The 12561-nt window shown below is 45.5% G+C and overlaps 1 non-coding gene across 1 annotated transcript; it reads right to left on the reverse strand.

The window, feature by feature from the left end:
• Positions 1-10493: 10493 nt before the first annotated feature.
• Trnaa-cgc (transfer RNA alanine (anticodon CGC)) lies at positions 10494-10566 on the reverse strand. Its single transcript has one exon. It is a non-coding gene; the product is annotated as a tRNA-Ala (tRNA).
• Positions 10567-12561: the final 1995 nt, after the last annotated feature.

Below are 12561 nucleotides of genomic sequence, written 5' to 3' on the forward strand. Positions count from 1 at the left end.
AAGCCACACATCATGCTGGTAATGCAAAAATGTTGCTTGGTGTAAGGAGAATAAACATTGGACGATTGAATAGTGGAAAAATGTTGTGTGGAGTGACGAATCATGGTACACAATGTGGCGATCCAATGGCAGGGTGTGGGTATGGTGGATGTCCCATGTACATCATCTGCCAGTTTGTATATGCCAACAGTAAAATTCGGAGGTGGTGGTGTTATGGTGTGGTTGTGTTTTCCATGGAGGGGCTCTTGCACCCCTTTTTGTTTTGCATGACACTATCACAGCACAGGCCTACATTGATGTTTTAAGCACCTTTTTGCTTCCCACTGTTGAAGAGCAATTCAGGGATGGTGACTGAATCTTTAAACACATTTGAGCACCTGTTCATAATGCATGGCCTGCGGCAGAGTAGTTACACAACCATAACATTCCTGTAATAGACTGGCCTGCACACAGTCCTGACCAGAATCCTATAGAACACCTTTGGGATGTTTTGGAATACCGACTTCATGCCAGGCCTCACCAACTGACATCGATACCTCTCCGCAGTGCAACATTCCATGAAGAATAGGCTGTCATTGCCCAAGAAACCCTCCAGCACCTGATTTCACGTATGCCTGTGAGAGTGGAAGCTGTCATCAAGGCTAAGGGTGGGCTAACACCATATTGAATTTCAGCGTTACCAATGGAGGGCGCCACCAGCTTCTAAGCCATTTTCAGCCACGTGTCCAGATACTTTTGATCACATTTGGTATTTCCTCAAGCCAACTACTAGACATCATCAAGTGGTGGCTGCTTATTACTGTTGGCAAGTCGTAATTGCTGGTGACTGAACTGCTACAGTCTTTTACAGAGGCCTCATTTGAAAGTTGCACATGTGCGATCAAGTTCAATTTAAACAAACGATGATAGCATGTTTGGAGCCCCTGCTGGAAGTTTGTTGGTGGCCTTTAGCACAGGCACAGTGTTGCTACAGCTTCTACTATGTTGCAGTGTGACTGTCATTTGAACTTTTTGTTTTTCTCTGTATCTATTGGCATCAAGTACTGGATTCAGGGCTGTAGTTAGTTGGAATCCTGAGTTCCTATTTATTGCTCATGTGTTGTGTGAATATGTATTGACTTCTTTATCTTTTATTCCCAGAAAGATGAAACTGAAGATGTAATCTTTCTCTTCTCATACATCATGCAGTGTTCTGTACTATGCCAATGCTCTGCTATTGCAGATTTATATAATTGACTCAGACATGTACAACAATAGTGTTCATCATATTGAAGTTGCACTGTACAACATTTCTGACCATTATAGTCCACACTCATAAGAAATGTCATATCTGTTGTCATCCATGTATGCCCACTTTACCATAATTGAAAATTCCTAAATTCTATTTCTGAAGAGACGTATCTGAAGGCCTATGTTACATTTACACACTGAACCACATAATGTGGATATGCTGATTAATTTGCAAATGGTCCAACATATCAAAACAAAGTGAGGGAATATAGAATAGTTGTAGGTAAACAACTAGAATTCTCCCAGATACAGATTTATTCACACTTAGCTTCTACACAGATACAAGTCCGGAGGCTGACTGCCGTTAGCGTCCAACATCCTGCTCAAAGCCCCCTCCTCAAAGATAGCACACTTACGCACAGAACAAATATCGATATTTATGGCGCTCTACGCCACATAGCCCCCCCCCCCCCCCCCCGCACAGTATGGAGTACGTCCCTGTGAATGGGGAGGGTGAGAAGTTAGGAAGGTAACGCACAGTTCTTCTGCGTCAGGCGGAAGCGGTCAACTGGTAGGAGACCGGGGGGTGAAACCCGGTACGTCGACGGTGAAGTCAGCAAGGGACGCCGGCGGCTGAAGACGACGTCCCGTCCTGGAGTGGAGGTGTAGCACTTCGTCAGCCGGCAGGCGGAGAACCACCTTGCCAGAAGGCCTAACAAAGGCACGCAAATTGCCACACGCAGCACTTCTGCTCAATTTAAAGCGGCGCACCACCTGAGATTCTGCACTTCCTCCCTCAGTATTGTCACATGTGAGTACCACACACACCATATCACCTTCTACGACAACAGATAATTTATGTATGTCATCAGGGTGCACATGTGTTGTGAACTCTTGGATGGCACCTGTACGAGCAATGGTAGGGAGGCAGGGAGGTGTAGGAAAGCCATGGCAGGGGGAAGCATCTGCTAAGGGGGTGTGGGGGGTGGCAGGTGCACTGGACTGCGCAGGAGACAACCTCGGGCGATCAGCTGACAGACGAGGGAGCGTGACCGAAGGCAACGAGGAGCCAGCGTGGATTGAACTGCGTGACAAAGAGCTGTCACACGAAGATGGTAACACAATGGTAGAATCCGAGTGGTTGGCAGTTCGACTGCGAGGGCTGTGAGGAGTGAAGCCCTGAAAAGATTGGCCACTCGAATTAGATGAACGCGGAGAAGGAGCAGTGCTCGGCAGAGAAGCACGCTGTGGAGAATCAATACCCAAATGCATGGTGTGGGAAGATGGATGGCCGCTCGAAGCAGGAGTGGGAGAAATAGGGGCAGAATCAGGTAGGTTCACCTGAGGCTCAATGAAAGCTGGTTTCACTCGGTTGAGTGAGACCGTGGTTATAGAGTCTTTTATGAGGAGATCCATGTTATTCTCAGAGCATTTGACGACCTTGTAAGGACCTGTGTAGGGCGACTGAAGCGGGGCTTTGACTGAGTCGTCTCTGAGAAACACGTACTCACAAGAGTCTAGCGTGCGTGGTACGTACACGCGTGGAGGTGTATGAGCAGCCGGAGGTGGCGGCTGAATTTTGCTGCAGTGCAAGCGCACCCGCTCGAGAAGTGAAGGGAGCTCAGAGGGCCGTGGAAGTGGGGTCGGAGTGACTAATTCTCCAGGCAAAACCAGAGGTTGGCCATACACAAACTCAGCTACGGAACCCTTGAGGTCTCCCTTGAAAGTCGCACGAAGGCCAAGAAGCACGAAGGGCAGTGCTTCTGTCCATAGTGAGTCATGGCAACGCAGGGCAGACTTTAAGGTGCGATGCCATCACTCGACAAGCCCATTGCTTTGGGGGTGGTATGCAGAAGTATGAATTTTGACAATACCACACATTTTACATAAGTCAGAGAAAACTGAAGACTCGAATTGTCGCCCCTGGTCAGTGGTGAGGTAAACAGGTGAGCCAAATCTAGAGATCCACGAATCTAAGAATGCTCGGCTTACTGTCTCAGAGGTAATGTTCGGAATAGGCACAGCCTCAGCCCACCGAGTCATCCTGTCAATAGCTGTAAACAAGTAACGGAAACACTCGGAGGGGGGCAAAGGGCCTACGAGGTCGACATGAACATGGTGAAACCGGCCTGGTGGTTGGGCAAAACAGCCAAGGGGTGGAGAAGTGTGCCTGGAAACTTTGTTCTGTTGATACACCATGCATGCCCTTGCCCAAGACTGACAGTCACGGCGCATGTCTCTCCAGACAAACCGTTCAGCTACCAGACGGGTGTAAACTTTGACACCGGGGTGTGCTAATGTGTGTAGTTTGTCAAAGACCTGGCGTTGAAGGGGCTTAGGAATGAATGGCCGCAACGTACCAGTCGATTCGTCACACCACACTAAGTCAGATATGCCAGGGAAAGTAGAGCGTACCGGTTGGAGAGAGGAGCTGTGGTCTGAAATTAACTGCATGGTATCGCGGTCTGCCGATTGCAACCGAGGTAGGTCCGTTAAGTCAATTAAGGTTGTGACAGCACCAACACGCAAGTGAAAATCAGCGACCACATTGTCCGCTCCTCGGATGTAGCGAATGTCATTTGTAAATTGCAAGATGTAATCGATGTGACGAAAGCATCGTGCGAGTGGATCAGCCGCAGGATTTTTTATGGCAGGAACCAACGGCTTGTGATCAGTGAGCACATAGAAATCGCGTCCCTCAACATCAGTTCTGAAGTGTCTTATGGCCTCGTAAACTGCAAGTAATTCTCTGTCGAATGCTGAGTATTTCTTCTGCGCGTTGTTTAGCTTTTTTGAGAAAAACTGCAGGGGGGTTGTAACATCGTTGTATGTCTGACTCAGTACTGTGCCGATAGCATTGTCACTAGCGTCAGTAGTGATAAACATTGTGGCGTCCGCCCGTGGGTGAGCAATAGTGACAGCGGAGGCCAGCAGCTGTTTGAGTTCATTAAATGCCTTGTCCATGTCTGGTGTCCATGGTACCTGGCGGGTGCCAGAAGTTTGTGGGCCAGCGAGAGCATCTGTGAGAGGAGCCTGCACCGCAGAAGCGGCTGGCAAATGTTTCCGGTAATAATTAATTGTTCCGATGAACCTGCGTAATCCCCTATAGGTCTGAGGGCGTAGCATCTCGATAACAGCCTTGATCTTGTCCTGTGGTGGTGTCAGACCGTCCGATGACACAACATAACTTAGGAATGTGACGTATGACTGGTGCAACTGAGTCTTTTTATTGTTCAGTTCAATACCAGCGGCTGCTCAAATATCTGTCACGACTTGAACACGCTCCTCACTCTGTTCCAAAGTAGAAGCAAAAACCAATATGTCGTCCATGTATACAAAACAAAAGTCTAGATGGGATAAAGTTTGATTGATGAAACGCTGCCACGTTTGGGGGGGGCGTTTTTCAACCCAAGTGGCATAAATTTGTATTGGAACAGCCCGAAGGGAGTGGTTATGGCAGTCTTTTCAATATCCTACGGAGCCATAGGAATCTGATGAAATGCGTGCTTACAGTCCAAAACAGAGAAGTACTTTGCACCTGCAAGCGCATGATTGAAGTCTGCGATGTGTGGGACCGGGTATTTATCAATGATGGTGCGGGCATTTAAACGCCTATAGTCTCCGACCATACGCCAAGTACCGTCTTTCTTTTGGTCAAACAGGATAGGACTAGCCCAGCAACCGGAAGAAGGTTCAATTATTCCCTTTTGTAACAGATCGTCCAATTGTTCTTTTGCTATTTTCATAAATTCCAGCTTGAGGCGGCGTGGGCGTTGCGATATGGGCGGCCCATCAGTTAGACGTAACCAATGAACTGTGCCATTAGTGACTACTGCAATACGTAGCGCGGCACGACAGTCAGATGTCCGTGAAGTGGAGCAGGTAGTGGCGGACGGGCCAAGCTGTGGCGCTGAGGGCACGGAAGTACAGGTGTGCCACCCGCTCGTAGGCTGCGTAAAGGCCGCACACATGTTAACATGGGCGAGGTTGGTACACTGGTTCTTGGTAGTGGGCCGTGCCGCTACAAGCGCTGTAGGCACGACTGGGCGTGGCCGAATAGCAGATGGCCGTAGTTCATTGCCACGAGCTTGGCAAGTTAATTGTCCATTCGGAACGCAAGGAGCATGAGCACTCGGGCATACCCTATCATTACAAAAGGGGGTGCTGACACAGTTTACAGAGTTCACAACATTGTCGTTAATGTGCGCGGGCATGAGAACACCAGATTGGCATGGACTGACCTTGTCTGTAGCCGACGAGTCGTCTGCTTGTAGTGCCGCGAGGCGTTGTTGTGTGGAGACCAACTCGTGGTGTATGTCGCGGAGATGCAGCAGCATTTCCGTATGTTCCATCCGCAACTTCGAAGACTTGGCGCACTCCACTAGCCACTTGTTTGTCCAAGATTGCAGCTCCAAGGATAGGTTTACACAGTTCTTAGCACAGCACACATGTTTGGTGTTAGCCGAACTGTCACTCGGTGAAGCGAAAAGAATATGCTTGTTAAGGGGGGGGGGGGGGGGTAAAACACAGTATTTTGCACAAAATCTAGTGACAACTGATAGTGCTTGAGGAAATCAATTCCGAGAATAGGTTCTTCAATTGTTGACACTAGAAACGTCCACTCCAGCTTGCACTCGGGCGAAAGTTTCACTGTATACAAAGTGGAACCCGAACACTGTAGGTTAGACAAGTTCACTGCACGAAGTACTGTTTTGTGTGGTTGCACTTTATTGGTTGCTAGGCGAACCGGCAGCAAAGAGACGTCTGCGCCAGTGTCTACCAGAAAACATACACCTGATCGTAAATCGCGAACATAGACTCGACCACACTTACTGTTATTGTCCGAAACATCGCAGGAGGTGGCACCGTAGCCTACCTGCGGTTGGAGTTTGGGTAAGAACACGGTGACTGGCATTTGCGAGCTTGCTCCCCGAATCTCGCGTGGAAGAAACAGTAAGGTTGGGCGGGCCTGTGCTCCTGTGGGTAGTTGCTAGGTGACGGAGTATGTGCCCCAGAGTCTTCCACAGAGGCCGATGCACTGTCGTTGTGGGGAGTTGAACGTGCAGGCAGGGTGGCTAGTTTAACAAACTTGTTATTAGCAGCACCAGACAAGGGCGTGGCGTCAGAAAGCGTCTTAGTGCGGTCACGTCCAGAATGCAGCGCACGGAGCTCACGTTGGCTGGCGGAGTATGCTCTGTCGGCGGCATGTAAACGTTCATTTACTGGCCTATCTTCATATGCGGAGATTGCAGTCTGGACAGGCAAAGACAGCTTTTCAGTCCAGATTTCTGCGAGCGTGTCGTCAGGCATAACTTGCTCATCGACGAGAAGACGGATGCACCGCCACAGCTGGGACGGAGACCTGTCGCCGAGACGCTCTTCGTAGATGAGCTGTCGCACATTTTCTCTCCTGGTTTTAGAGACGCGCTCCAGTATCGTCTGTTTCGCCACAGCATACTTCCCTGCTAGGGGGGGTGCTTTGACCAGATCGTAAATTAAATCGATGCGGTCGTGAAGATGCTTCATGAGGCAGGCGAAGCGTGCATCGTCATCCAAAGCACAGACATTGAATGTTTGCTCAACCAGGTTAAACCAGAACTCCAGGTGAGCAGGTTTGAAGTCTGGTAATTTTGGCAGATTCGGCACTGCAGTCACTGCAGAGGTGCACCTATTACTTCGGACGGAAGTAGAGCATGCAGTAGATTGCGAGTCCGAATTATTGGCGTCCCGTAATGCGGGAATTGCGAAATTCACTTGACGCCAGGGGGGCGGCTGAGAAGCGACGGACGCTCGAACGGTATGAGGATCGTAGTCAAAATGTGCATTCTCATTGATGTGGTAGCTCAGAGAGAAGCCACAAGTGCTTAAGTACGCTGGTGAATGTCCGTTATGCACACAGTATTCACTCGACCGTGAGTGGTGGGGCTGGTTGTAGATGTCGGAGTAATTACTGTCCAGCACAGAATTGTTGACTTGATTAGAAGCAACACAAGGATCCCACACACGTCCACTAGGATGCACTCTCTGTGTGATATTTGCTGTTTGGCGAGCATTGAACACCTGTTGAGTAGCCGGCGCGGAAGGATACATACATGGCAGGAACTGATTCGAGTTTGAATTTACTACTGGATTTTCCAAAGTAGCAAAACCTCGCTCGACGCCGAAAACTGTATTGAATTGTGTGTTCAACACAGGAGTAGGAATGTTCCGACCAACACTCTGTGGAGAACACGTGGGAAGGTCCAGGCTAACAACGCCAGAGTCCACGACCGTTGGCGGTTGGAAGAAACTGGCGGCACTCGATGAATTCCACTGCATGTTCTAGCTGAAGGATTCCGAAATTTCTTGCAGCATGTCCACTACGACGGCAGGAGTGCTGGAGAGATGTTGCTGGAATCCGGGTGGCGGTGAATGCTGAAAGGCCATTGTCTGGAGCTGAACAAAGGTCCTCACAATCGCGGAGAAACTCGACGCGGTAGGTGAGTAAATAACCTTCGGGTGGTAACTCGGACGTGTATTACACAAAAACGGGGTCACCAGTGAGGGATATATAGAGTAGTTGTAGGTAAACAACTAGAATTCTCCCAGATACAGATTTATTCACACTTAGCTTCTACACAGATACAAGTCCGGAGGCTGACTGCCGTTAGCGTCCAACATCCTGCTCAAAGCCCCCTCCTCAAAGATAGCACACCTATGCACAGAACAAATATCGATATTTATGGCGCTCTACGCCACAAAAGTATTCAGCAAATGATAGTATTTAAAGGTACTAACAATTCACTGCCTTTGTAGCTCGTGTATCTCATTTATTTACCAAGAGATAGAAGAAACTATATTTTCAATGGGAAGATATACTGTTTTAATGGAATTTGAAACCTGTTGTAAAGATGGGTTGACTGACATGATATTTGTTAAGTCTTGCAGTGAAATTTCCTAAATGCAAGTGCCCAGGCAGGGGGCAAGATGCTCTCATCTGCTGAAGAAGTAAACATGACTGAATGTGGCTCATACTGATTCCATGAACTGTGCATTGTGACAACAAAGACTGCATGGAATTCAGTAAGGGCGCAATTCTGTCATGACAGCTATAAAGGGGGGTAGGATGTCAAAGGGGCCGACTTGGAGCAGGAGAGGCACCACAGGACATTTTAATTTCCACTGGCTATACTTTTTCAAGTAAATTCATAAAACTTTGTCAGCATGACCAGGAAGGATTCAGGATTCACACTCATAGCAGTAGAAGTTCAAAAACATAACAAAATAATTTTTTTTACATGTGAAATTTCATCATTTTTTCACTTACTATTGGCTGCATTTGTTGCTATAGGTACACTTTTCTTCATAAGTAAGAGAGACTGTTCTATGAATTTTGCACAGCATACAAACCATACTTACAGGTGTCTGAAACTCTAGAATCCATTTAATGTATGAAAAAATGAATGAGCTGTTACGTTATAAACTTTATGTTTAGAAAAAAATCAAATTTTGTAGTTAAGTATCTCAATTTTTACCACAGTTTTTAATAGATTTGGAAAATTCTAGAGTTTCATACACCTGTAAGTATGGTTTGTATGCTGTGCAAAATTCATCAAAGAATCTTTTTTACTTGTGAAGAAAAATGTACCTATAGCAACAAATGCAGCCAACAGTAAGTGAAAAAATGATGAAATTTCATATGTAAAAAAAATTATTTTGTTATATTTTTGCACTTCCACTGCTATGAGTGTGAATCCTGAATCCTTCCTGGTCATGCTGACAAAGTTTTATGAATTTATTTGTAAAAGTATAGACAGTAGAAAACAAAATGTCCTGTGGTGACTCTCCTGCTCCAAGTCGGCCCGTTTGACGTCCTACCCCCCTTAATGAGAATCTAAAGGAGGTATTTGCTAATAAATAAATGACATTACCAAACATGACATGAAAAGTGCTTTTTGAGTTGTTTTTTGGCTGTAGATCAATAAGAATTCAACAAATTGTATAAAAAGGGGACTTACTGCAACACCACTTGCTTCTTGTAAAGTCATATGTCAACTAATTTCAATGCATAAAGTCAGTTGATAATATGAGCAAGCACCTGAAATATGTTGCTGAGCATATAAACTGATGTGGCAGTTTGCAGTAAATCCTTAATTTTCTAAAATTGTCTCACTGCTTTCTGTTTTTTGAAGTGAATTCATGCTTTTTGGGGGTCCTGCTACTTCCATAAACTTCCGTGCTTGCAAATGTTGCATATAGAGGTGTACTCCAACCACATATGTAACAAAATAAAATGCTTTATTTGAGTTTAATAATTTTATACAGCATGTTATTCAGACTGATTACAGGAATTAGTCGTCCGTTGTGGCCGTGCGGTTCTAGGCGCTTCAGTCTGGAACCGCGTGACCGCTACGGTCGCAGGTTCGAATCCTGCCTCAGGCATGGATGTGTGTGATGTCCTTAGGTTAGTTAGGTTTAATTAGTTCTGAGTTCTAAGCGACTAATGACTTCAGAAGTTAAGTCGCATAGTGCTCGGAGCCATTTGATTTGATTACAGGAATTACATAGTAAAGGATGTAAATAAACACTGTAGGAAAATGGAAATACAGAGCTAACAAGCATCTAAATAAACATACAGGACATTCTTAAAACAAATGATATATTGCCAGATTAAATATTCAGTGTGGTTTCCATGAACACTGATGCATGGTTTGGTCTGAAAATGTGTATGCAGAGTGCAAAGACCAGACACGAATTTTGCTGCCTATACAGGGGCACAGGCTTGTAATACATGTGTCTTAATGCTATTTGCCATTGTTGGTGTGCCTGGTACATTGCATTTATCAATGTTACCAACAGACATTTCCAGGGGCAGATGTGGACTCTGACCACAATCTATTGGTTATGAACTGTAGATTAAAACTGAAGAAACTGCAAAAAGGTGGGAATTTAAGGAGATGGGACCTAGATAAACTGACTACACCAGAGGTTGTACAGAGTTTCAGGGAGAGCATAAGGGAACAATTGACAAGAATGGGGGAAAGAAATACAGTAGAAGAAGAATGGGTAGCTTTGAGGGATGAAGTAGTGAAGGCAGCAGAGGATAAAGTAGGTAAAAAGATGGTGGTGGTGGTGGTTAGTATTTAACGTCCCGTCGACAACGAGGTCATTAGAGACGGAGCGCAAGCTTGGGTGAGGGAAGGATGGGGAAGGAAATCGGCCGTGCCCTTTCAAAGCGATTGCCCGAAGCGATTTAGGGAAATCACGGAAAACCTAAATCAGGATGGCAGGAGACGGGATTGAACCGTCGTCCTCCCGAATGCGAGTCCAGTGTGCTAACCACTGCGCCACCTCGCTCGGTGTAGGTAAAAAGACGAGGGCTGCTAGAAATCCTTGGGTGACAGAAGAAATACTTAATTTAATTGACGAAAGGAGAAAATATAAAAATGCAGTAAATGAAGCAGGCAAAAAGGAATACAAACGTCTCAAAAATGAGATCGATAGGAAGTGTAAAATGGCTAAGCAGGCATGGCTAGAGGACAAATGTAAGGATATAGAGGCTTATCTCACTAGAGGTAAGATAGATACTGCCTACAGGAAAATTAAAGAGACCTTTGGAGAAAAGAGAATGACTTGTATGAATATCAAGAGCTCAGATGGAAACCCAGTTCTAAGCAAAGAAGGGAAAGCAGAAAGGTGGAAAGAGTATATAGAGGGTCTATACAAGGGCGATGTACTTGAGGACAATATTATGGGAATGGAAGAGGATGTAGATGAAGATGAAATGGGAGATATGATACTGCGTGATGAGTTTGACAGAGCACTGAAAGACCTGAGTCGAAACAAGGCTCCGGGAGTAGACAACATTCCATTATAACTACTGACAGGCTTGGGAGAGCCAGTCCTGACGAAACTCTACCATCTGGTGAGCAAAATGTATGAGACAGGCGAAATACCCTCAGACTTCAAGAAGAATGTAATAATTCCAATCCCAAAGAAAGCAGGCGTTGACAGATGAGAAAATTACCGACCTATCAGTTTAAAAAGGCATGGCTGCAAAATACTAATGCGAATTCCTTACAGGCGAATGGAAATACTGGTAGAAGCCGACCTTGGGGAAGATCAGTTTGGATTCCGTAGAAATATGGGGACACGTGAGGCAATACTGACCCTACGACTTATTTTAGAAGCTAGATTAAGAAAAGGCAAACCTACGTTTCTAGCATTTGTAGACTTAGAGAAAGCTTTTGACAATGTTGACTGGAATACTCTCTTTCAAATTCTGAAGGTGGCAGGATTAAAATACAGGGAGCGAAAGGCTATTTACAATTTGTACAGAAACCAGATGGCAGTTATAAGAGTTGAGGGGTATGAAAGGGAAGCGGTGGTTGGGAAGGGAGTGAGACAGGGTTGTAGCCTCTCCCCGATGTTATTCAATCTGTATATTGAGCAAGCAGTAAAGGAAACAAAAGAAAAATTCGGAGTAGGTATTAAAATCCATGGAGAAGAAATAAAAACTTTAAGGTTTGCCGATGACATTGTAATTCTGTCAGAGACAGCAAAGGACTTGGAAGAGCAGTTGAATGGAATGGACAGTGTCTTGATATAAGATGAACATCATCAAAAGCAAAACAGGTTAATGGAATGTAGTCGAATTAAGTTGGGTGATGCTGAGGGTATTAGATTAGGAAATGAGACACTTAAAGCAGTAAAGTAGTTTTGCTATTTGGGGAGCAAAATAACTGATGATGGTCGAAGTAGAGAGGATATAAAAAGTAGACTGGCAATGGCAAGGAAAGCGTTTCTGAAGAAGAGAAATTTGTTAACATCGGGTATAGATTTAAATGTCAGGAAGTCGTTTCTGAAAGTATTTGTATGGAGTGTAGCCGTGTATGGAAGTGAAACATGGACGATAAATAGTTTAGACAAGAAGAGAATAGAAGCTTTCGAAATGTGGTGCTACAGAAGAATGCTGAAGATTAGATGGGTAGATCATATAACTAATGAGGAGGTACTGAATAGGATTGGGGAGAAGAGGAGTTTGTGGCACAACTTGACTAGAAGAAGGGATCGGTTGGTAGGACATGTTCTGAGGCATCAAGGGATCACAAATTTAGTATTGGAGGGCAGTGTGGAGGGTAAAAATCGTAGAGGAAGATCAAGAGATGAATACACTAAACAGATTCAGAAGGATGTGCGTTGCAGTAGGTGCTGGGAGATGAAGAAGATTGCACAGGATAGAGTAGCAAACCAGTCTCAGGACTGAAGACCACAACAACAACAACCAACAGAAAAGTATCCACTGGCTTGACAGCAGAGCACGAAGGCAACTGAACAATGCCACCATGTCCT

This window comes from Schistocerca nitens, chromosome 3, assembly GCF_023898315.1.
Source record: "Schistocerca nitens isolate TAMUIC-IGC-003100 chromosome 3, iqSchNite1.1, whole genome shotgun sequence".
In the NCBI taxonomy this organism is placed as follows: Eukaryota; Metazoa; Arthropoda; class Insecta; order Orthoptera; family Acrididae; genus Schistocerca; species Schistocerca nitens.